This window comes from Muntiacus reevesi, chromosome 7, assembly GCF_963930625.1.
Source record: "Muntiacus reevesi chromosome 7, mMunRee1.1, whole genome shotgun sequence".
Lineage (NCBI taxonomy): Eukaryota > Metazoa > Chordata > Mammalia > Artiodactyla > Cervidae > Muntiacus > Muntiacus reevesi.
The window spans coordinates 12,415,791-12,438,584 of record NC_089255.1 but is presented as its reverse complement, the minus strand read 5'-3'; the positions used below and the strand labels follow the sequence as shown (position 1 = coordinate 12,438,584).

The 22,794-nt window shown below is 40.7% G+C and overlaps 1 protein-coding gene across 6 annotated transcripts in view; it reads right to left on the bottom strand.

The window, feature by feature from the left end:
• SLC24A1 (solute carrier family 24 member 1) overlaps positions 1–21,914 on the bottom strand; it is a 76,385-nt gene extending 54,471 nt beyond the window's left edge. For 5 of the 6 annotated variants that reach the window (XM_065941611.1, XM_065941608.1, XM_065941606.1 and 2 more), the window contains exons 1-2: positions 21,680–21,914; positions 21,366–21,459 (exon numbers count right to left, since the gene is read on the bottom strand). The gene's annotated coding sequence lies outside the window, so the exon portion shown is untranslated. Of the gene's footprint in view, positions 1–16,424; positions 16,494–21,365; positions 21,460–21,679 lie in introns of all 6 variants that reach the window. The other variant, XM_065941607.1, reaches the window with a different exon arrangement.
• Between the last annotated feature and the right edge of the window lie 880 nt (positions 21,915–22,794).

Here is a 22,794-nt window from a genome sequence, read left to right as displayed (position 1 = left end):
TGGCTTAGTGCTTTCACTGCCAAGGGCCTGGGTTCAATTCCTGATCAGGGAACTAAGATCCCACAAGCCACATGGCATGGCCAAAGTAAATAAATAAATAAATAATTGTTTTTAAACATTCTCTGGATCTTCTATCTTACTAGTTTATTATGATCCAGGAAATATTTTCCCTTGCTGCTTCTTCCCGTACCTCAAGTGGCATTATTACAATTATTCTATGCAGAGTTATATATATGATCAACTGCCTCAAGACATTTCACAGTAGTTGTAGTGTTAATTGCTCAGTCATGTCCAACTTTTTGCAACTCCACGGACTATAGCCCGTCAGGCTCCTCTGTCCATGGGATTTCCCAGGCAAGAATACTAGAATGGATTACCATTTCCTTCTCCAGAGGATCTTCCCAACCCAGGGATCGAACCCAGATCTCCTGAATTGCAGGCAGATTTGTAGTCTAAGCTACAGGGAAGTTCTTTAGTCACCACTAATTTTTTTGGAGGCTTAGTTACACATTGGTTTATGTAAGAGACAACAATCTCTTACAAATAGATAGGATATAAAAATACAGCTAGGACGTTAATAAAACCATAATACAGCAGAGAGAAGCACAAGGAATAAATAATTTGAAAACAACAGGAGATAAAAAAATTAAAACAATGAGTGGTAGAACTAGTTGTATCTGGTTGTAATAAGTCATTAAGTCCACGGAAAGCCAGCTAGAGAAGCCAAATTCTAGAGGGATAAGGTAAAACAAAAAAGATAATGTTTCATCTTTGTTTACAAAGGGATACTTTATCAAGTTGTTACAGGTCACAGTGTAAGAGGAAAGGTTCTCTGGAAAACAAAGATTTAAGAACCAGTATACTTCATGAAAAAGTTATAAAATTATAAATATCTATCTGCTGATTCAATCCCATGCAATTAATTCTTGTTCATCTGGATGAAGTCCCCAGGTTTTCCATTAGAGTTTTGTAGTTTCTTACCCAGTTCAGTAATATAATCCAAAAGTCATCAGAAATTTATATTTGTCAAAACATCTTTTTTATGGATTTTCTTGGAAACCTTCATTTTATAGCTCCATCAGAGTAAAACAACAATTGAATACAAATGACAAAAGATTTTAAATGGCATGTTTAAAGATCGGATTACAATACAATTAACAAGAAACTGGATATTTCTGCAACATACAACATGTTAAGATAATAACTAGAATATGACTGATACTACCAGGATATGTCAAACTTGTAGGAATTCCATATAAACTGAAATATCTATATTAATGACATCTAACCACACAATATAATCCAAGAACATTTATCTCCAATCACTTAACAATACTTCTCAAATAATTTAACACACCAAATAAGTGCAATTAGTTTAACATTCCTCTCTTTGGGATGTTTCAGAGGCCCTTTGAAGCATCCCAAAGTTAGCTGGAACTTTATTTAGAATTTGACTAGAGGAAGTTTGTCAAAAATATCAAAAGGTCTTAAAGCACTTGATCAAATAGGATCCTAGGTCACTGTGAAACAATAATTACTTTCCACCCAAAGTGACAAAAAAAGATTTTTAAAACACAGATTTTTATGAAAGCAAAAAACCTCAAAATCTGTTGTCAAAAGTAGCTCAACATTCCAGGAAACCTTTGCTCTCTTAACAGAGAAGAAACCAAACATTAATCCTGCACTAGCCCACTCTCAATAGAAAAATTCCTTTACCTACTTAAATTAATCCAATCCCAGCCTAGCATGTACAAAACTTTTTTCTCAGGGCTTCCTTTCCAAAAACCTTCCAAACTTTTATATTAGTTTATCTTTTATTTTTCTTTTCCATTTAGAAATAAGCAGCTTTAGCACAAAACCACTTTCCCCTTAACAAAATGCACTTCCATTCTCCATACATTTTGCTAAAAATACACATCCTATTTTCCTTGATGAAGGAAATATTGAAACATTTCCTTTATTATTTCTAGTAACTTTAATTACATATTATAATTTTAAGCCTTAAGAACCTTGATCTTTAGGGAAAACCAACAGCAAGTAGTTGTATACTTTTTGTCATACCAGCATTTCCTGGTTGGCAAGTTTAGGAATATTCTATCTAAACACAGATCTCCTCATGGCATAATTCTTTTTCTCAATGTAATGCAAGACATGTGTCTAATAAACCCCAAACATCTTTAGTTTTCCTCTCATAGGAAGAAAAAAGTAGATAAACTTAGAGCAGTTTAATAATTAATATTCCAGTATTTTATCTTATTTAAATATTCAATGAATTCCCATTATTTAACATAATTTGGCAAAATTCTAAAATTTTAAGTTACTAAAAATATGAAGCAACTATTTTATAGATAGATATACCCAAAACATAATTACTCATAAAGAGTTCACCTTAAAACTCTTATCTCATGTATTGTAATTTTATTTAATAACTTGTGAAAATATCATAACAAGTTTTCTTTTTTTTCTTGCTGACAACTCTGTAACAAAAATAACATGAATTTATGGACCTTTGGAGGCTTTCCTTGTGGCTCAGATGGCAGAGTCTGCCTGCAATGCAGGAGACCCAGGCTCAATCCCTGGGTCAGGAAGATCCCCTGGAGGAGGGCATGGCAATCCACTCCAGTATTCTTGCCTGGAGAATCCCACTGGCAGAGGAGCCTGGCGGGCTACAGTCCATGAGGTCGCACAGAGTTGGACATGACTGAGTGACCAACATACACATGTTGACCTTAAGTACACCTGTGTGTGTATTAGTCGCTCAGTCATGTCTCACTGTGACCCCATGGACTGTACCCTGCCAGGCTCCTCTGCCCATGGGATTCTCCAGGCAAGAATACTGAAGTGGGTTGCCATTCCCTTCACCAGGGGATCTTCTCAATCCAGGGATCAAACCTGGGTCTCCAGCATTGCAGGCAGATTCTTTACCATCTGAGCCATCAGGGAAGCATAGGTATAATAAAAATAAGACATGTCTGTATTGATTAAACCAACAAGCTTAAGATAGCTATAATACCAAACACTAATTTAACTGTGGAAAATTCTTAAAGAGATGGGAATACGAGACCACCTTACCTGCCTCCTGAGAAATCTGTATGCAGGTCAAGAAGCAATAGTCAGAACTGGACATGGAACAATAGACTGGTTTCAAATTGGGAAAGGAGTATGTCAAGGCTGTATACTGTCACCCTGCTTATTTAACCTATATGCAGAGTACATCATGTGAAATGCCAGGGTGGATGAAGCACAAGCTGGAATCAAGATTGCCAGGAGAAATATCAATAACCTCAGATAAGCAGATGACACCACACCTTATTTTAGAAAGCAAAGAGGAACTGAAGAGCCTCTTGATGAAAGTGAAAGAGGAGAGTGAAAAAGCTGGCTTAAAACTCAACATTCAAAAAACGAAGATCATGGCATCCAGTCCCATCACTTCATGGCAAACAGATGGGGAAACAATGGAAACAGTGAGAAACTATTTTGGGGGGCTCCAAAAACTGCAGATGTTGACTGTAGCCATGAAATTAAAAACACTTGCACCTTGGAAGAAAAGCTATGACTAACCTAGACAGCATATTAAAAAGCAGAGACAATACTTTGCTGACAAAAGGTCCATCTAGTCAAACCTATGGTTTTTACAGTAGTCATGTACGGATGTGAGAGTTGGACCATAAAGAAAGCTGAGCGCCGAAGAATTGGTACTTTTGAACTGTGGTGTTGGTAGAAGACTCTTGAGGTCCCTTGGACTGCAAGATCAAATGAGTCAATCCTAAGTGAAATCAGTCCTGAATATTCACTGGAAGGACTGATGCTGAAGCTGAAGCTCTAACACTTTAGCCACCTGATGCAAAGAACTGACTCATTGGCAAAGATCATGAAGCTGGGAAAGACTGAAAGCAGGAGGAGAAGGAGACGACAGAATATGATATGGTTGTATGGCATCACTGACTCAATGGACATGAGTTTGAGCAAGCTCTGGGAGTTGGGGAAGGACAGGCAAGCCAGACATGCTGCAGTCCACGGGATCACAAAGAGTCAGACACCACTGAGCGACTGAACTGACTGAATTTAATATTGACTATTTCCTAAATTATGTGAACCTGAAATTTATTCTGGCCAGATTCCTTTTTATTTAGAAACACTTAATTTGTGTTTAAAGTCAATTAAATAGAACTCTCTTATAATTTTATTTTGATAATATTTTCCAGAGGTAGACATCTCTCATGTATAATGTACACACAGACATGTAAACAGACAAAACTAGAAATCTCATAGCTTCACTTTTTCTTTTTTTTCTTTTTTTTGGCTGTGTCACACGACTTGCAGGATCTTAGTTCCCAGACCTGGGATTGAACCCAGGCCCCCTGCAGAGGAAGCTCAGAGTCCTAACCATTTGACCTCCAGGAAATTCCCCTCATAACTTCACTTTAACAAATACAAATCAGGCACTAAAATATAAGCTTTCAAGTTTATAAATAACAGTTGGAATGAGTTAAATTTGCTCCCTTAAATGACTAAGGCTTTGCTATTTGTGGAACAGAATTTTAAGATTTGTATTTGTGCTCAACAAACTCTTACAGAGACTATAAATTAGATTTTGGGTAATGGAGCCTTTCCAGTGGTTTGAGTTTTAAAAAGTCTTTTTTTCCTTTTGGTTTCAGGTCCTACCTGATTGACCTAATCAGGCTCAGCCTCAGTCTTTGAGGCTGTATTTACATTTGTGCTTTGTAGAGATCTGCGAGGGAAAGACAGTTGCCTCTAATTCCCCCAAAGAAGTGGTCTGCCACCTAAGTGATATTAAAATATTAATAATGCCCAACTATATTCTCTTTAATTTGCTTTCTATATATATGTATATACTGTATATCAACGAGAAGATTTCCAACTAAACTGAAAATCAAAAGTGCTATGTTCTAGAACTTAGTTCAATTTATCATGCCTTCAAAAGTTTGTACAAGGCATTTAACAAAGGGCCTCTATCTGAGCGTACAGATTAAACCCAGAGCAAAAAAACAAATCTCTATTATTATTTTTACTAGCCCCTGAATATCAACTCCCAGCTTCCACTTTATATAGCGCAAACTCAGGTAACCCCTATTGGTTTCCTTTAGCATATTTAGTTAATATTGTCTGACAAGCAGATTTATATGCCCTATCATATAATGCCAGGCAGGGGAAGCATTCCCCAGTAAGACACAATGTCTACCCCACAACATAATTAGGCAAAAGAGATAAAACCATCTTAGATAAAGCCTACTTAAATATACCAATTTTTATAAGATTTATTTCAAGTCTATCAACTTCAGTTCCCATTAGGATCCCATCAATCAGCCTTGATCTTACAAGGAGTCCTAGGAAATTTCCTTTCTATTTATCCCCTAATCATTTTATCTATTTTTGTATAAAAGGCTCTGGGGTCCCCACGGAGGGACTGAGGGACCAGACCCCTTTGTCAATCTTTTAACTTTATTAATTGGCCTACTGCCCCAAGAAATTGTTGGCCAGATAGCTCAGCATAATCTTCCTCCAGACTTTTAAATAAATATATACTGAAAATCAAGAGTCAATAAATATATATTTATAGTATATACATAATCAGTACATATATCTCCCAGTATTTAAACTAGGATGGGACCTTCTAACATTGGGGACCAATATGAGGTTGCCCTGGCCCATTCAACCCTAGGTAGTATTAAATCAAAACTTTCTGTTTTAATCCTATTAATGTCCATTTTATTTACCCCATTTCTTAATAACCATCTAAAGACTTCTTCACCCTTTTGGGATGAGTCCATTTAAAATTTCCACCTTGTTGGGAAGAAGTCTAGACTTTCCCTTTAGTTTTTCCTTATTTCCCTATTAATCAACCTAATCAGCATTAATTAGCCTAATGTTTATTATTAGGACCTGTAAGACCCATTGAGGGGAAGCAGAGACCACAAATAAGGCTTCCCAATCTGGTTTATTTGTTTTAAATAAGGGAGTTGTAGATTAACCATTATATATATATATGTATTTTTTCCACCTTATAATCTGTTTTTTTCATAGGTACCAATAAAACAGCTGGTTATAATGAGGGTCCTCTAAAAATTTTGCCAATTGAGAAGCTTTTTCAATTGAGAAGATCCACTGTCTGGCTACTGATGAGCAGTGTCTTAACAGTGACTCAAACCAGTAAGACGTCAAGAGGCATCCCCATGACACAGTGCAAAAGATGTAGACTCCACAAAATCTAGAAAGTTTATTCCCGAAAACAGTCTAAGAAAGTAAAGGACCTGTACAGTCACTGTACAGGTGGATGCAATGAAGGTTGAGATGACAAAGGCCCCTTCTGGGCTCATGACAAATTTCCCCTTATGACAAATTTCCCTGAGAGTTGGCACAGTCAGACCAAAAAGACCAAAAAACAAACAAACAAACAAACTGCTCAGAATTTCAGTCTATCCAGCCAGCTGTCAAATGAACACCATATGTGTACCTTCCAGATGACAGAGACCAAGCTCTCAACACACACATACCCCACTAAGAATATCAGGCAGCACATTCACATCTCAAAGACACAAAGAGAGAACTACAAATTCTCCCTAGAAGGGCTCTGTTTCTCTACGGTCAGAATTCTGAAAAAAAAAAAAAAATTATCAAGCTGGATTTCTCTAACTTAATTGCGTACACAATAAAGAGCCCCATATTGGCCATTTTCAGAGAGATTTCCTTTAATTCCCAATCATGTGAGTACTTGTTTGTATATTCATAAGTTTATATATACATAAACCTGGCTTGAGTATTATTGGAAGCTGGCTTTCTGACTCCCCTCATTTAGGAAACATGTTAGGCCACCTAGCAAGAACACTGAAGTGAGTTGCCATGCCCTCCTCCAGGGGATCTTCCTGACCCAGGGATCAAACCCATGTCTCTTATGTCTCCTGCGTTGACAGGTAGGTTCTTTACCACTAGCGCCACCTGGAAAGCCCATCTAGATAGCTCAGTGTCTCTCAACTAAGCAACTCCTAGTATCTTTCAACAAGGCTCCCCCTGTATTTTTTCAAATGGGTAGCTAAGTTGTACCTGTTGCTCACTGCCAATTAAACCTCAGAAGTATCAACCAATAATCAGGAGCTCCAAGAACCGAAAGAGACTCTCCCAAATTCATATGGACCCTCCAACGAGGCGAATGGGTCCAAGAGGCCTCTGTTGGTACTAAGGCTCTAGTTCCTCATAAAGTTCAGGCAAAGGAGGGAAGTCTGGGTCCCTTTATGGTGGCCCAAAGTGTTGACTGGAAAAAAAAAAGCACAACCTAAAAGTTGAGAGTTATGTTTTATTTGGGGAATTACTAAGGACTGAAGCCCAGGATACAATCTCTCAGATAGTTCTGAGTAACTGTTCTGAAGAGGTAAGGGAGGAGTCAGGATGTATAGAAGTGTTTGTAAAAAACCCAGATAGTTGAACATCAAACGATTACTGCTAGTTAAAGGAAAACCAGGCATCTCAAGGTAATGAGTTCAGTGCTTTTCTGGGTATGGAAAGATGCAAGCGTTTGAGCTTAATGAAAGTATTCCTTGATATACACCTTAACTATCTAGGGGCAGTAGCCTGTTTATCTCCATTCTGAGTTCCCCTCGGGATGCACCACTGGGTGGGAGTTGGGGAGGGCGGCTGTGGTGGCTAACAGTTTGATGACCACAACACCTTTGCTTATTGATACAGCAGGCAACGATCCCAAAAATACTTAAGTTGTGCATCCAGCTCATGGCTGGAGCTGCTTGAAGTGGGAGTGGAGCAAGGAAATGGGAGGCGGAGGGTGTTTGATGATCCTAACCACTCACCTGGAAACCATTTCAATCATTCCAGTAACTCTGCCTGATACTTACTGACTACTCCTCTCTCCCATCCCTTCCCCACCCCCCACCCCTGCCCCAAGATACAAGGAGGATATGATGCTTTGATTACTTCTATCTGAAATAGCAGGTAATCCCTCACAGCCTCATCCCTGTCGTACTTCACCCTGAGTGAAGGTACCCAGCTCCCTCTGCTGAAACACACAGCTCACTTCCTGAGGAAGAGCTATCTTCATTTCTGGGTGTCCAGGGGTCACTCTGGATGTTGGAAGCATGAGTAGAGAGGCTGACCTCTGCTAGTTACCACACTGTTGCCTCTTAGATGCTACAGGCAAAACCAGATCTAGTTACTTCCTTTCTCATACCAACTAATATAGTCACAGTTTGATTCAAAAAGATGGAAAAAAAGGAACCCAATTCATGAGGTGGAATTATGAGTGATTTTTTTTTTCTATAATAATGCCTCTATTTTTACAGTGTTATTTGTGCAATATAGAAAATTCAGGACAGGACTTCACTGGCAGTCCAGTGGTTAAGACTCTGTGCTTCCACTGCAGGGGGCATGGGTTTGATCCCTGGTCAGGCAACTAAGATCCAGGGGGCCACCACAAGGTGTGGCAAAAAAAAAAGGAAACAAAGAAAACTGAGAGAAACAAATACTCAGAAAATAATTATTCCTTTCTCTTACACACTGTTAACTGTTGCCAAGGAGTTCTTTCTAGTGTCTACAGCCCAACTGTTGGGGGTAAACCTGGTTCCTCTGTCTTGTTCTGATAGGACTGTGGCACACTTTGAACATCAACAGGCTATAGCAAAGTGTGCTGCTCAACCAAGAGCAGAAGCATTGTCTGTATTCGTGTGACTTGGGCAAGAATTTAACTTCTCAATGACTGTAAACTTATCCTGTAAAAGGGGAGTGATGATGATATTACTTGCTTGGTAAACTTGTAAGAATTAAGTAATATTAACATAAACATTGGGCTTCCCAGGTGGCACTAGTGGTAAAGAACCCGCCACCATTGCAGGGGAAGTAAGAGACATGGGTTTGATCCCTGGATTGAGAAGATCCCCAGGGTGAGGGCACAGTATACTTGCCTGGAGAATCCCATGGACAGAGGAGCCTGGCAGGTTACAGGCCATAGCGTCACAGTCAGACACGACTGAAGCAACTTAGCACATGCACATGACATAAATATTAATACATAAAACATATTAAAAGTGCCCCATACTATTGTTGTTATTCTGCTTTTGGATATCATAGACTATGCTAGGGTACAGCAGATCTCCATACATTCCATTGTGACAATGCTTCAGTTTGGTCGCTTAGCCGTGTCTGACTCTCTGTGACCCCATGGACTGACTGCAGCACGCCAGGCTTCCCTGTCCATCACCAACACCTGGAGCTTGCTCTAAGTCATGTCCATCAAGTCAGTGATGCCATCCAACCATCTCATCCTCTGTCGTCCCCTTCTCCTCCTGCCTTCAATCTTTCCCAGCATCAGGGTCTTTTTCAATGAGTCAGTTCTTCGCAATGCTTTACTGTGTATTTATTAGTGTAATAAACTGATTAATGTTTGCATTAATCTCTTACTAGCAGTTGAGCTCCAAGAGGAGCTGTCTTAATCACAGCTGAATCCCAGAGTCTAGACCAGTGTCTGGCACTTAATAAATACATTTGTTGATGGACTGGAGATGTACATCCCAGTGAGGAGATACTCAGAGATGGGGCACCTGAACTACACACGTGCGGGGTGGGGAGATCCCACTCATAGAAGCCCATGGCCTTTCAGAGATCAAACTGCTAGAGAAAGACCAGCACCACTAAAGAGAGGAAGCTAATGTACTTTTTCTACAAACCTGCCTTATTTGGGGGCTTCCCAGCTGGTTCAGTGTTAAAGACCGCCTGCAGTGTAGGAGACATCAGAGATGAGGGTTCAATCCCTGGGTTGGAAAGATCCCCTGGAGAAGCATATGGCAACCCACTCCAGTATTCCTGCCTGGGAAATCCCATAGACAAAGGAGTCTGGCAGGCTACAGTCCACACAACCACAGAGTCAGACACAACTTAGCAATTGAGCATACACACACACTTTATCCTCTCCCTGGAACAAGGTGGCAGGACAGGTGAGGTAAATCTAGCTCTGACCTTCACTATAACATCAGGGGCTGCGCAGGATGGCAAGTAGCCCTTTCCTCTCCCTCCGCTGCAGCTCAAGGCCTTTTTCATGCATGGTTCGATTAGAACAGGAGGGAGAAGGAATTAGGCTTTGCACCTGACATAGGGAGTTTGTGGCTGAGGCTTGTTTACTTCTGGGCCTACCTCAGGAGTTGATATCGACCCTACAGTTACACAGTGGAGAGCAGACAAGATTTGGCAGGGGTTGCAAAAATCAAATGCCTTCAGGGCCTGCGTGGATAAAATTAAGCTAAATCAGCTCTATTCAAAATCAGTGGAGATTAACAAGAGCTGTATCTGGACAGAGAATGAATGACCCATTAATAAGCATTCCAATATAAAACAATTTAAAAAATATTAAAGACAAACAAAATGAGGCAAAGGGCTGATTTGACCTACTACTACTTTGCAACCTCTAATAAAGTAACAAGCCTGATCAGGAGCAAGTCTCTGAAGGTCTCTTATACTCAGGTTCCTCATTTATAAAACCAAGAAAGACAAACTCCCTCATGGGGCTGCTGTAAGAGGTACAGTGAGAACTTTGGGGAAGCACTTGGATTCATCAGATATTGAACAGTGTTACTGTCCAAGACCTTTTGTTTATATTGTATTAATTCTTTGTTTTATCATTTATAGAATTTTTTAACTGACTATGCAATTGTCACTGGTGAAAATGAGCAAAATAAGCCCCCAAACATCCAATGACACTTCATCTCTCCAAGCAGTGAATGGAGCCATACCTGCAACAGGGGGTGGCATTTCAGGGTGGTATCACTTCAGAGACAGAATTTTAGCTTCACAGTCTGGTACCTATCCAGAAGGGCCTGGGGTCTAGAGGAGAGGTCAAACAGGCCTTATCAGAGGGCTTCGGTGTGGTCACTCAGGAACCCACACAGTATCAGTACAATTAACAACTCCTCTCTAAATAAGTGTGAAACAGCCCACTGAGTAAAACTCACCCTGTCAAATCTGATTTTACAAAGGAATGTCAACTGAAGCAATAGAGAGGGTTTGTTTGTTTTCTGCTTATCAACTGAAAAAGACTAAAAAATACATAATATCCAATACTGGTGAAGACACTGGTGATAGCGGGTAAATCTGATATAGCACAACAAGTGACCCTGTTAAACTGTAAGTCAGATCAAGTCTCTCCACACTCCAAACATTCCAGTGGCTTTCCATCTCAGTCAAAGGAAAAGCTCGAATGATAGTCTGCCAGCATTGCTTGAAGAGCAAAACCTGAAATCGACCTAAACAGTGATGAATTACTGGCTACATAAAGGATTTCTCATCTTTCCAGTAGTCAATTATATAGCAGATAAAAGAAATCAGTTCAATTCAGTCACTCAGTCATATCCGACTCTTTGCGACCCCATGGACTGCTGCATGCCAGGCTTCCCTGTCCATCACCAACTCCCAGAGCTTACTCAAACTCATGTCCATCAAGTCAGTGATGCCATCCAACCATCTCATCCTCTGACATCCCTTTCTCCTCCTGCCTTCAGTCTTTCCCAGCATCAGGGTCTTTTCCAATGAGTCCGTTCTTTGCATCAGATGGCCAAAGTATTGCAGTTCAGCTTCAGCATCAGTCCTTCCAATGAATACTCAGAACTGATTTCCTTTAGGATGGACTGGTTTGATCTCCTTGCAGTTCAAGGGACTCTCAAGAGTCTTCTCCAACACCACAGTTCAAAAGTATCAATTCTTCTGCACTCAGCCTTCTTTATGGTCCAATTCTCACATCCATATATGACTACTGGAAAAATTATAGCTTTGACTGGACGGACCTTTGTCAGCAGAGTGATGTGCTTTTTAATACTGTCTAGGCTGGTTATAGGGTTTGTTCCAAGGAGTGTGTGTTTTTTAATTTCATGGCTGCAGTCACCATCTGCAGTGTTTGTGCAGTCCAAGAAAATAAAGTCTCTCACTGTTTCCAATGTTTCCCCATCTATTTGCCATGAAGTGATGGGACTGGAGGCCATGATCTTTGTTTTTTGGATGTTGAGTTTTAAGACAGCCATCTCACTCTCCTTTTTCACTTTCATCAAGAGGCTCTTTAGTTCCTCTTCGCTTTCTGCCGTAAGGGTGGTGTCATCTGCATATCTGAGGTTATTGATATTTCTCCCAGCAGTCTTGATTCCAGCTTGTGCTTCATCCACCCTAACATTTTGCACAATGTACTCTGCATATAAGTTAAATAAGCAGGGTGACAACACACAGCCTTCACATACTCCTTTCCCAATTTGAAACCAGTCTGTTGTTCCATGTTCGGTTCTAACTGTTGCTTCTTGACCTGCATACAGGATTTCTTAAGAGGCAGATAAGATGGTCTCATATTCCCATCTCTTTCAGAATTTTCCACAGTTTGTTGTGATTCACATAGTCAATAAATAGACATAAAACTAAAAGGAATGACACCTAGAATGTCAGCTTCGTGAGGTACAGGACTCTGCGTGACCAGTTCATGGCTGTCTGCCTAGTGCCTGCACAAAGTAGGAGCTCAAGAACTGTTTGTTGACTAAATATTCTTAGCACAGTAAATGCCCTGCCCATAGTAAGTCCAATCATAATATATTTATGTAGAAATACTTCTGCAAAGATTATATAAGAATGGATGTACTTTTGTCACTAGCAAATATAGAATGAACAAAACCAACCAAACAAAAAAACCTTGTACTATATCTCTCAAACCCAGCTATTGGAATCATACTTAAGGCAAGGAGATATAAATGGTTACTTCTAGGAAAGGAAACACTAAATTTTCACTTCATGTGTTTTGAAACTATTTGAATTTTTCCCATATAAATGAATTAATTCTATAACTTTTAATTATTATTTATTTATTTATTGGCTGCCTTGGGTCTCAGTTGCATCATATGGGACCTTCTGCGTCGCATGTGGACTCTAGTTGGGGCGCACAGGCTCAGCAGCTCTGCGGCATACGGCACCTTAGTTCCCTGGCCAGGGATCAAACCTGTATCCTCTGCATTGCATGGCAGATTCTTAACCACTGGACCACCCCCCAGGGAAGTCTCTTTTATAACTTTCTAAAAGCAGGCACAATAAAGGACAGAAACGGTCTGGACCTAACAGAAGCAGAAAATATTAAGTAGAGGTGGCAAGAATTACACATAAGAACTATACAAAAAAGATCTTCATGACCCAGATAACCACAGTGGTGTGATCACTCACCTTGCGCCAGACATCCTGGAATGTGAAGTCAAGTGTGCCTTAGGAAGCATCACTACAAATAAAGCTAGTCAAAGTGATGGAATTCCAGTTGAACTATTTCAAATCCTAAAAGATGATGTTAAAGTGCTGCACACAACATGCCAGCAATTTGGAAAATTCAGCAGTGGCCACAGGACTGGAAAAGGTCAGTTTTCATTCCAATCCCAAAGAAAGGCAATGCCAAAGAATGTTCAAACTACCGCACAATTGCACTCATCTCACACGCTAGCAAATGCTCAAAATTCTCCAAGCCAGTCTTCAATAGAACATGAACTGAACCAAGAACTTCCAGATGTTCAAGCTGGATTTAGAAAAGGCAGAAGAACTAGAGATCAAATTGCCAACATCTGTTGGGTCATAGAAAATGCAAGAGAGTTACAGAAAAACATCTACTTCTGCTTTATTGACTACTCCATAGCCTTTGACTGTGTGGATCACAACAAACTGTGGAAAATTCTTAAGAGATGGTAATATGAGACCACCTTACCTGCCTCCTGAGAAACCTGTATGCAGGTCAAGAAGCAACAGTTAGAACCGAACATGGAACAACAGACTGGTTCCAAACTGGGAAAGGAATATGTGAAGGCTGTGTGTTGTCACCCTGCTTATTTAACCTATATGCAGAGTACATCATGTGAAATGCTGGGGTAGATGAAGCACAAACTGGAATCCAGACTGCTGGGAGAAATATCAATAACCTCAGATACGCAGATGACACCACCCTTACAGCAGAAAGCGAAGAAGAACTAAAGAGTCTTTTGATGAAAGTGAAAGAGGAGAGTGAAACGGTTGTCTTAAAACTCAACATTCAAAAAACAAAGATCATGGCATCCAGTCCCATCACTTCATGGCAAATAGATGGGGAAACATTGGAAACAGTGAGAGACTTTATTTTTTTGGACTGCATAAACACTGCAGATGGTGACTGCAGCCATGAAATTAAAAGACACTTGCTCCTTGGAAGCAAAGTTATGACCAACCTAGACAGCATATTGAAAAACAGAGACATTACTTTGCCAACAAAGGTCTGTCTAATCAAAGCTATGGTTATTCCAACAGTCATGTATGGATGTGACTGTTGGACCATAAAGAAAACTGAGTGCAGAAGAATTGATACTTTTGAACTGTGGTGTTGGCGAAGACTCTTGAGAGTCCCTTGAACTGCAAGGAGATCAAACTAGTTCATCCTAAAGGAAATCAGTTCTGAATATTCATTGGAAGGACTGATGCTGAAGCTGAACTGCAATACTTTGGCCATCTGATGCGAAGAACGGACTCATTGGAAAAGACCCTGATGCTGGGAAAGACTGAAGGCAGGAGGAGAAAGGGATGTCAGAGGATGAGATGGTTGGATGGCATCACTGACTTGATGCACATGAGTTTGAGCAAGCTCTAGGAGTTGGTGATGGACAGGGAAGCCTGGCATGTGTCAGTCCATGCAGTCACAATGAGTCAGACATGACTGAGTGACTGAACAGAACTGACTGAAAAAATAGTTTTGTTTTGCTTTATCTGCTTTTTCAGTGAAAGATATTACCAAAGTTTTAAAAGGGAGAGCCTGGAAAGGAAGATGTAGGCCTATATTATGAGAAGTCTTTAAAAATTTAGACTTTATATCATTTTTCAAAGGAGAGGGTGTTCTAAATTAAAATGTTCAGTTCTACTTTCTCAGACAATTGTAGTACCCACCAAATTTTCTGTTTTTTCTCTTTGACCTTTTTCCTAACAACCTCTCTTCCCTCCTCGTATCTTCTTTCCACAAATATATATTGAGTGTCACATTCCAGACCCTGGGGATCCAATTGTGGATAAGATTCATCCCTATTTACAGAGCAGAGATGAAGTTAATTGAAACTGCAATTGTAAAAAATTGTTTGCTTTTTCAATGAGTCCATTATTTTAGACTGAGAAAGCTTTGCAGTTTTCTCAAATGCTGTGGAAAAGACTGAAAGAGGACTGAGAGGGAGATCAGAGTTTCTTCACTAAATATACTGCAAAGGAAGAAAGATATGTAGGAATAAACCTACAGATTAAGAAACTTTAGACATATATCAAGAGATTGCAATGTCTGGATGTTACTTGGATCCTAATTCAAACAACCAAAGTGTAAAAAAGTAAAACTTACGATATTTATGAGTCAACTGGATATTTGAAAGTTGACTAGGTATTTGATGAAAATAGGGGTTTACTGCTACTTATTTTAAATGTGATAATGGTACTGTAATTGTTATGGACTTCAGTCTCTCCCTTTCAAGAGAATGAGAAGACAAGTCAGATTGGGAGAAAATATTTGCAAAATATATATCTGATAACAGACCATTATCCAAAATAAGGGCTTCCCTGGTGGCTCAGATGGTAAAGAATCTACCTGCAATGCAGAAGACTTGGGTTCGATCCCTGGGTTGGAAAGATCCCCTGGGGGAGGGCACAGCAACCCACTCCAGTATTCTTCTGGAGAATCCTACAGTCCATGGGGTCATAAAGAGTTGGACACAACTGAGCGACTAAGCACACACACAAACACATACACACACATCCAAAATACACAAACAACACTTAAAACTTAACAAGAAGAAAGCAAATGATCTGATTAAAAAATGGGCAAAACACCTGAACAGACACTTTACCAAATTAGATATATAGATGGCAAGTAAGCACATGACAAGATGGTCAACATCATATGTCACTAGGGAACTGCAAATTAAAACAACAATGATATACCGCTATTTACCTATTACTATAGTCAAAATCCAGAACACTGACAACAACAAATGCTGGTGAGAAGGTAGAGTAACAGGAATATATAACAGTAAAACCACCAATGCTGCTGGAAATATACAATAGTACAATCACTTCAAAGGACAGTTTGGCAGTTTCTTACAAAACTAAACATATGTTTATCATACCAGCCAGCAATCTCTCTCCATGATATTTATTTACTTGAGTTGAAAAACTTCTGCCCACAAAAAAACATGCACAAGGATGTTTATAGTAGCTTTACTGATCATTGCCAAAACTTGGAAGCAACCAAGATATTCTTCAGTAAACTGTGGTTTACCCAAACAATGGAATATTATGAACATATAGCACAAAAAAGAAATGAGCTATCAAGACATGAACAGACATGAAAGAACTATAAATGCATATTACCAAGCAAAAGAAGCCAAACTGAAAGGAATACTAACTGTATGATTCCAACTATATGACATTCTGGAAAAGCAAAACCATGAAGACAGTAAAAGGATCAGTGGTTCCTGGAAGTCATGGAAGAGGGAGGGATAAAAAGAGCAGACAGGATTTTTAGAGCGGTGAAACTATTCTGTACACTACAATGCTAGATACATGTCACCATACATTTGTCAAAAACCATAGAATGTACAGCACCAAGAGTAAACCCTATAATAAACTATGGACTTTGGGTAATAATGCTGTGTCAGTGTAGGCTCATCAGTTCAGTTCAGTTCACTCGTTCAGTCGTGTCCGACTCCTTGTGACCCCATGAATTGCAGCATGCCAGGCCTCCCTGTCCATCACAAACTCACAGAGTTTACTCAAACTCATGTCCATCGAGTCAGTGATGCCATCCAGCCATCTCATCCTCTGTCGTCCCCTTCTCCTCCTGCCCCCAATCCCTTCCAGCATCAGGGTCTTTTCCAATGAGTCAGCTCTTCGCATGAGGTGACCAAAGTATTAGAGTTTCAGCCTCAGCATTAGTCCTTCCAATGAACACCCAGGACTGATCTCCTTTAGGATGGACTGGTTGGATTTCCTTGCAGTCCAAGGGACTCTCAAGAGTCTTCGCCAACACCATAGTTCAAAAGCATCAATTTTTCGGCACTCAGCTTTCTTCACAGTCCAACTCTCACATCCATATACGACCACTGGAAAAACCGTAACCTTGACTAGACAGACCTTTGTTGGCAAAGTAATGTCTCTGCTTTTTAATATGCTATCTATGTTGGTCATAACTTTCCTTCCAAGGAGTAAGCATGTTTTAATTTCATGGCTGCAATCACCATCTGCAGTGATTTTGGAGCCCCAAAAAATAAAGTCTGACACTGCTTCCACTGTTTCCCCATCTATTTCCCAAGAAGTGATGGGACCAGATGTCATGATCTTAGTTTTCTGAATGTTGAGCTTTAAGCCAACTTTTTCACTCTCCTCTTTCACTTTCATCAAGAGGCTTTTTAGTTCCTCTTCACTTTCTGCCATAAGGGTGGTGTCATCTGCGTTATCTGAGGTTACTAGTATTTCTCCCGGCAATCTTGATTCCATCTTGTGCTTCTTCCAGACCAGCGTTTCTCATGATGTACTCTGCATATAAGTTAAATAAGCAAGGTGACAATATACAGCCTTGATGTACTCCTTTTCCTTACTGGAACCAGTCTGTTGTTCCATGTCCAGTTCTAACTGTTGCTTCCTGAACTGCATTATAGGCTTCTCAAGAGGTGGGTCAAGTAGTCTGGTATTCCCATCTCTTTCAGAATTTTCCACAGTTTATTGTGATCCACACAGTCAAAGGCTTTGGCATAGTCAATAAAGCAGAAATAGATGTTTTTCTGGAACTCTCTTGCTTTTTCAATGATCCAGCAAATGTTGGCAATTTGATCTCTGGTTCCTCTGCCTTTTCTAAAGCCAGCTGGAACATCCAGAAGTGCACGGTTCACCTATTGCTGAAGGCTGGCTTGGAGAATTTTGAGCATTACTTTACTAGCGTGTGAGATGAGTGCAATTGTGCGGTAGTTTGAGCATTCTTTGGGATTGCCTTTCTTTGGGATTAGAATGAAAACTGACCTTTTCCAGTCCTGTGGCCACTGCTGAGTTTTCCAAATTTGCTGGCATATTGAGTACAGCACTTTCACAGCATCATCTTTCAGGATTTGAAATAGCTCAACTGGAATTCCATCACTTTGACTAGCTTTGTTCGTAGTGATGCTTTCTAAGACCCACCTGGCTTTACATTCCAGGATGTCTGACTCTAGGTGAGTGATCACACCATCGTCATTATCTGGGTCATGAAGATCTCTTTTGTATAGTCCTAGAAAGGAGCTACCCCACGCCCAAGGCCAGGGGTGGCGGCCCGAGAGGAGCTACCCCACGTCCAAGGAGCAGATGCACTGGGCGCAGGAGGGACGAGAGGAGCTACTCCACGTTCAAGGTCAGGAGGGGTGGCTGTGAGGAGATAACCCTCATCCAAGGTAAGAAGCAGCGGCTGCGCTTTGCTGGAGCAGCCGTAAAGAGATACCCCATGTCCAAAGTAAGAGAAACCCAAGTAAGACGGTAGGTGTTGTGAGAGGGTATCAGAGGGCAGACACACTGAAACCATAATCACAGAAAACCAGTCAATCTGATCGCATGGACCACAGTCTTGTTTAACTCAATGAAACTAAGTCATGCCGTATGGGGCCACCCAAGATGGTCGGGTCATGGTAGAGAGGTCTGACAGAATGTGGTCTACTGGAGGCAGGAATGGCAAACCACTTCAGTATTCTTGCCTTGAGAATCCTATGAACAGTATGAAAAGGCAAAATGATAGGATAATGAAAGAGGAACTCCCCAGGTCGGTAAGTGCCCAATATGCTATTGGAGATCAGTGGAGAAATAACTCCAGAAAGAAAGAAACGATGGAGCCAAAGCAAAAACAAAACCCAGTTGTGGATGTGACTGGTGATAGAAGCAAGGTCTGATGCTGTAAAGAGCAATATTGCATAGGAACCTGGAATGTTAGGTCCATGAATCAAGGCAAATTGGAAGTGGTCAAATAGTAGATGGCAAGAGTGAATGTCGACATTCTAGGAATCAGCAAAATAAAATGGACTGGAATGGGTGAATTTAACTCAGATGACTATTATATCTACTACTGTGGGCAGGAATCCCTTAGAAGAAATGGAGTAGCCATCATGGTGAACAAAAGAGTCTGAAATGCAGTACTTGGATGCAATCTCAAAAATGACAGAAAGATCTCTGTTCGTTTCCAAGGCAAACCATTCAATATCACAGTAATCCAAGCCTATGATCCAACCAGTAGCACGGAAGAAGCTGAAGTTGAACAGTTATATGAAGACCTACAAGACCTTTCAGAACTAATACCCAAAAAAGATGTCCTTTTCATTATAGAGAACTGGAATGCAAAAGTAGGAAGTCAAGAGACACCTGGAGTAAATTTGGCAAATTTGGCCTTGGAGTACAGAATGTAGCAGGGCAAATGCTAATAGAGTTTTGCCAAGAGAACACACTAGTCATAGCAAACACCCTCTTCCAACAACACAAGAGAAGACTCTACACATGGACATCACCAGATAGTCAACACCGAAATCAGATTGATTATATTCTTTGCATCCAAAGATGGAGAAGCTCTATACAGTCAGCAAAAACAAGACCAGGTGCTGATTGTGGCTCAGATCATGAATTCCTTATTGCAAAATTCAGACTTAAATTGAAGAAAGTAGGGAAAACCACTAGACCATTCAGGTATGACCTAAATCAAGTCCCTTATGACTATACAGTGGAAGTGAGAAATAGATTTAAGGGACTAGATCTGATAGACAGAGTGACTGATGAACTATGGACGGAGGTTCGTGACATTGTACAGGAGACAGGGATCAAGACCATCCCCGTGGAAAAGAAATGTAAAAAGGCAAAATGGTTGTCTGAGGAGGCCTTACAAATAGCTGTGAAAAGAAGAGAAGCAAAAAGCAAAGGAGAAAAGGAATGATATTCCCATTTGAATGCAGAGTTCCAAAGAATAGCAAGGAGAGATAAGAAACTCTTCCTCAGCAACCAATGCAAAGAAATAGAGGAAAACAACAGAAAGGGAAAGACTAGAGATCTCTTCAAGAAAATTAGAAAAATTAAAAAAATTAAAAGAAAAGAAAATTAGAGATACCAAGGGAACATTTCATGTGAAGATGAGTTCGATAAAGGACAGAAATGGTAGGTTCATAGAGTATAACAAACGTATCATTCTGGTGTTGGGACGTTGACAGTGGTGGAGGCTGTGTGTGCTAGACAGAGGATATGAGAACTCTCTGTTCTTTCCACTCCATTTTGCTGTGAACCTAAAAGTGCTCTAAAATTAAAGTTTACTCATTAAAAAAATCCTTCTCTTTTAGAGATACATAATGAAATATTTATGGACAAGATGTTAAGCAATCTGTGATCTGCATCAAAACAAAATGTTGGAGAGAAGTGGGCAGGGTATAAATGAAAGAGGACTGAGAATTGAGCTGATATTAGAAACAGGGTGAAGGGAATGTGGAAGTTTATTATGCTATTCCCCATCTTTGTATATGTTTGAAAATCTTCAGTATTATTAAGACAAATGGGACATATCTACAATTTCTTTGGACTTCTACTTTGGTGAAAATAGAGGAATAGGGTGGGATGATGAGGGAAAGCAGATAGCCTGGAGCTTAGAAGTATGATTTGTAATTGAACAAGATCTAGACTAGAGGAGGCAGGAAGGAAGACATAGGGCAAAGGACAGTATAGGAGATGGAAAGAGAGGGAAGGACAGAAAACGAATGTGGACTCACTGCCTTGCCCTCACTTTCTCTCTTCCTCTTGTCCTCACTCACTCCTTACCTTTCCTCTCTGTAGGTGAAAAATCATATTGGGAACTTAACAGTGAACATTTTAGGTACCAATCCATGAAATTTCAATTCAGTCAGCATGGACTTAGAATCTACATTTCAACATGTGCTGTAGGAGATTGGATGGGTACCTGAACCTCCCTTGAGCCCCAATACCTGGCTTCTGTGAGAAGCATGTTATTTCTGTCACTAACCTTTACTCTGCCAGACTGGAGACCAAATCACTCTGCCTTTCAAAGCCTCTGTGACAGTGGTCCACTGTTTCAAAGCAGGAAAAAATAAAGGGGATGATAGATTATGCAAAAAGAAGTTGTTTATTGATTTCCTTTAATGTATGTGAGGATACATGCAAATGCTAAAGGTCTCTTGAGTGGGAAAAAGAAATTCATTAGCCTGTTCTGACTTGAAAGACATATCCTTTAAGACCTTCTAACTCTTTGTGCTAACGTTCTCTGATTTTATATTCACTGAACAACCTTTTGATGTTTAATGGAATTCTACTAAGAATTAAAAAACAAAAACAAAAGCACTTACCAGTTGCCTCAAGTGATATGGTCCTCTTGGTAGTTCTACCTTTCATCATCAATTTTAATCAACTGTCCTTTTGCTTCCCAGGTTTCCTGAAAGCCTGTATTCAGAAGATGTGATTACCCATCAGCAAACTAATAAATTCAATCTTTGGTACTGGGTAAGGTAACGCATCAGTCCATGGAACTGAGCACAGGGCTGTCGTCACACATTAGGGGTAACTCAGCAACTCCCTTACCCACACGTTCTTGGCCACATCCCTCCAACTAGGGAAAGAATTTTAAATTATAACAAAGTAATCAGGATGCAGCCTTACTTACCTAGATTCCAGCGCCTGCTCAAGCACAGGAGTCTTGAGATGGTGGGACCAGCCAAGCTGGAAGAGGAGTTCTGACGCAAATAAGGCAATCTCTCTGTCCCTGGTCCTTGATGCTGCCAGGGACATTCCCATGGACTGATGTGCCGTCCTCTGCCTCCTCTGATATAAGCAGGAGATAGGAAAGAACTACAGCAACTGGAGCCCCCACTCTCCCACAGAACGAACTGTGACTAGTCAGACTCAGTTCTTCAGTTCAAAATATCCTCCCTCCTTGACCCACCCCCCTACCAAACCCCATCAGGGAAGAGCAGAAGAAAAGGAAGCAAAGGCCTAAAGCCTTCTGGATGCCTTTCTCTTCCCACTTGTAACCTATGTGGTACAGAATTGTTCTTTGAACCATAACTAGCCAGGGGCCTGCTGGCATTCATTCAGGCCTATCTCTAGCTGACATTTCCTGGCTCCCAAGAGATTAGAAAGAAAGCCTCTTCTTGTCCCCTCAAAGACCTCGCTGAAGCATAGGCTGCTATGGGAACACCCGGTGGCCAGAGGTGAGGTAGGCAAGGACCCATGATGCCTCACAGAAAAACCTAAGTGCAAATCCTCAGCAGTGACCTTGGCCAGGGCAAGGGAACTGACTGAAGCCTCTCCCTGCCTCCCTCAAAGGTTGCTGCTGCTGCTAAGTCACTTCAGTCGTGTCCGACTCTGTGCGAGGGACAAAGTGAGCATCCGGGCTGAGGAGACCAAGAGGGAAAGTCTTGATGTGGAAGTTGGCTCACGTCAGCTACGAAAAACACACAGTATGCTTAGTATGGGCACTACTCAAGCAGGAATTACTTCAAAAAGAGTAGGAAGAGGGGTCTGTCAGCTGGTTCAGAGGATATGAGTGAGGGGTCTGAAGAGGGACGGGGAAGAGGGGCAGATACCAGTGAGGGTCAAGCTGGTGCACCAACGGGCCCAGCTGAGTGAGGAGAGAGACTGTGAATAGGTCACGGGGTTACCCAGATAATTGAGGCCCATGCGTCAACGAGAGGCAGGAGGGCAGGAGGCCAGAAACAAAAAAGGAAGAGCCCGAGAACGGGGAAAGAGAGAAGAGGCGGTCACAGCCCAGGGCCCGGC